General features: G+C 42.0%; 1 long non-coding RNA gene across 1 annotated transcript; it reads right to left on the reverse strand.

Moving 5' to 3' along the window:
• Nucleotides 1-892: 892 nt before the first annotated feature.
• On the reverse strand, nucleotides 893-3,246 carry LOC138836693 (uncharacterized). Its single transcript, XR_011375005.1, has 3 exons — nucleotides 3,151-3,246; nucleotides 2,767-2,959; nucleotides 893-1,105 (listed from the first exon to the last, which is right to left on the reverse strand). It is a non-coding gene; the product is annotated as an uncharacterized lncRNA (long non-coding RNA).
• Between the last annotated feature and the right edge of the window lie 360 nt (nucleotides 3,247-3,606).

The following is a 3,606-nucleotide window of genomic DNA, read 5'->3' on the forward strand; positions in this document are numbered from 1 at the left end:
GGATTGTCTCAGGAAAAGGAGAAGGAATCAGAAATTCTCCCACAGAGTCCTCAAAGAGATCTACTTCCTCATTAAAGACAGGATTTTCTTCCTGAGTCCAGGTAGAGACAGATTCTAATTTCTCAATTTGAAATTGAATCCCCTGCAAGAGGTCAGATTGGTCTGGGTATTGTGAGGAAAGATTCCCTTTCCTCAACTGAATCTAGATTTTGGACCTCACTCATTGGTTTTCCTGAACATAGACTGGGGTCATTTTCCATTAGCACACATTTACCCTGCACACCAAGAAGTGTTTTTTTGACTGGCTTGGTGGCGATCTAGTTGGATTGTGAACATCAATGGAAGACATTCTGGATTGTCTTCATCCTTGGTGTTATGTGCAGGTACACCTGCATCACATGTGGGGTTCAGAACCAGTGGGATGTCCACAGGACTCAAAACCTACTTGGGCCTTTCTACAAATTGAAAAAAAATCCTCTATGTTCACATGCTTTCTGGAGATCTTCCAATCTCAATCAGTCACCATTGACGACATCACTGATAGGTTCTTTATCTGGAGCTCTGCAGGAGCTGCTTTACGGTGATGCAAACCTGAGAATGTAAATAGGTACAGAAATCTTAGAGTAGACCCTAGAAGTTAAGGTGTGACTAAATTTCTGAGGATCTAATGGGAGAAGCTGTAGAATTTGAGGTTGGATTGAACACTGATTAGAATGTAGGGTGTTTCAAATGAGTGGCTACTTCCAAGTTCTTTCAAAAGGAGAACAGATTATACCTGGCATAGAATATCCATAAAAAGACATTTTGCCAAATTGAGGAGTACTAAGGTCTCATGACCAATTGGGCCCATCCCTAGAGACCCAGGTTCCATCCCTCCTCAAGAGCCCTGAGGCATCTAAACAAGTTCTTCCTCTTTTTCTTGGTATCATGGGTCATGGGTTCCTCCAGCTGGTCCAGAAGAATATGTAAGCAGAAGAGCAGGTCTGAAGAGACCATGTTGATCTTGACATTCTGTGTAAGTTCTTTCAGGGTGTCATGGTTCTTAGGCACATAGAAATCATCAGGGTAGAAGTCCATCCACATAGGGAGGATAGAATAAACAATGCTGTGGGAAGATTAGTGAAAAGGAAAATGAGAGCCCACCCTCTCCATCCTGAACCTTGTACTATAGACTCTTTCTGGCAAGACTTGCATGTTGGGAAGTGGGAAGAGACTCCTGTAAGCAGGATGCTCCTCACAACCCACTTCTAGAAATTTCTCAAATATAATCTTAAAAATTTCTCCCTGTGATAAGAAGAGAAAGTTGTTTCCCCAATGGATCTGACTTGTTATATACAGCCCTCCCTGGCATCCATGAGAGTCCAAAACTACAACCACATCCACAACTGTGTAATCTGCTATCCGCTGATGTGCCAAACCTCAACCCTCTGATGAAAATAACAACTGATGTGCAAAGAAGAAAATTGACTTTGATTCAGAAACATCAAAGGTACCAAGTTTCAAAGGACAAACTTTCTCTTTGTGCCAATGTCCACTTACTTTTTCACTTGTTCATCTTCCTCCCAGTTATGGTAGAAAGATCTGTACCAATGGGAGAAAGAAGTTAACTCTTTGCTTCTCCTTTTCTGAACAGGACACACATGGGACTGTCTAAGTCACAAATGGTAATGTAAACATGAAATGTCATGTCAAAACCAGCTTTACAATGTCGGTGGGGGGGGAGGGGGGTATAATTGGGTGGGGGAGGGGGAGGCTGGGAAGGGAGGTGAAGGGTAAACAAAGGAGGAAGCTGCAATGCTTGGTAAGAAATGTATGCATTATACTGCCCATGTAATTGTAGCCCCTCTGTACAGTATGTTCTCAAATAAAATAAAATAATATTAAAAAATAAAAAAATAAAAAAATGAATAAAAACTTTAAAAAAAAAGTGAAGATATGTCTATACAATTTCATGGAAATACTGTGAGTGTGCTTATATACATCTTTCCAAATAACTGCAGAATGGCTCATGCCTCTAACCCTAGCAATCAGGAAGTGAGATCTGAGGATCAGATTGAAATCAGTTTGAACCCAGTCTAGTTTGTAAAATCTAAAGACACTTATCTTCATTTAAACAGCCAAAGGCCAGAACTAGACTTGGGGCTCAATTGGTAGAGTGCTACGAATGTTACAGGACTCAGGCCCCAAATTCAAATTCAAGTTTCATCCTTTCTTCTGTCTATATTCCTTCAAAGGCCTCCAAGATAGTGATTTCCTAGATGAGGGTGGAGGTTGGATGAGACTGGCTCATTCCTTTAATCCTATTCTTTCAGCAAGAAAATCATTAAGGCTCCATTAGCTTATGAGGCAAATGAAATGTTCTGGCAGCCCAGTCCTAAGGAATTAGTCGAAGACTGCTCTTCTTTGTCTCAAGCCAAGCTCCTTTGATAAGACCCCAGTGATACAGTCTCAGAGAGGTACCAATTATTCCAATATTCTGGAGGGGGTCTCATCAGTCTTGGGTTTGAAGGAGGAAATCTCACTTTTTTTGTCAGTCGTGGGGCTTGAACTCTGGGTTTGGATGTTATCCCTCAGCCTTCAACTCAATGTGAGCACTCTACCAGTTGAGCCACAGCACCACTTCCGGTTTTCTAGTGGTTTATTGGAGATGAGTCACATGGACTTTCCTGTCCAGGCTGGCTTTGAACCTTGATCCTCAGATCTCAGCATCCTGAGTAGCTAGGATTACAGGTGTGGCCCACCGGTACCCGGCTAAGGAATACTCACTTTTTAAACAGAATATCCAGCAACTGCTCTATTGTCCCCGCTTTCTATAGTGGTGGAGGAAGTTTCCAACATAGAAGAGATCACCTTTCTGGTAGGCAGGGACCAGGTCCATTTCCAGAATTTCCAGCAAACCTGAGTCCAGGCACCATATATTATAAGGCATATTCAGGGTTTGGGCTGACTCATTGTCACACTGGGTTGGTAAAAAAGAATGGATCTTTGAAACATGGAAATGGGAGTACACTTAAATTGAGTAATTGTAATAGAGTGGATTGAAAACTACACAGTAAATATTCTCTCAGTCTACTCATATAAAAGCACACAAGAAGAAGGTTCTAGTGTGGGCTAGGATGAGATTAAATAGGTTTCCTGTCATAGTTTTACCTTGCCGGAGTTGCCTTGGTTTCTTCTTATAACAAGGCCTGAGACATTGGTTTCGTGGTTTAGCACTGATCAATGTCTGCAGCATCGAGTGAGGCACACACCACTCATGCCTGAGACCTGAATCTCTTGAACTTTGAAAACAATACAGGAGCATCTTTCTTGTTCCTGAGCCACAGGCCAAGTGAGCTGGCTTGAGTTGACTTTTAGTTACAGTTGCTTGGCCCTCAGAGTTCCATATTCTATTCCATTATGAGGGAGGTAGAGTCATATCTCAGAGCCTAATCATCTAAGCTGCTTGCTCACATAAGACCATCCCAAAGACAAACTGTAGACTGAAATCTCCCTTCCTACTTCACTCTATACACATGTGGATATTGTCAAATCCCAACATTATCAGCTAGGCCTAGATAAAGTCATGGTCTCAGTCTCAAAGAGCCCTTCCTAGCTCAGATTCCA

The sequence above is a fragment of the Dipodomys merriami genome, unplaced genomic scaffold, assembly GCF_024711535.1.
Source record: "Dipodomys merriami isolate MVZ:Mamm:240054 unplaced genomic scaffold, mDipMer1.0.p SCAF_252, whole genome shotgun sequence".
NCBI classification, from domain to species: domain Eukaryota; kingdom Metazoa; phylum Chordata; class Mammalia; order Rodentia; family Heteromyidae; genus Dipodomys; species Dipodomys merriami.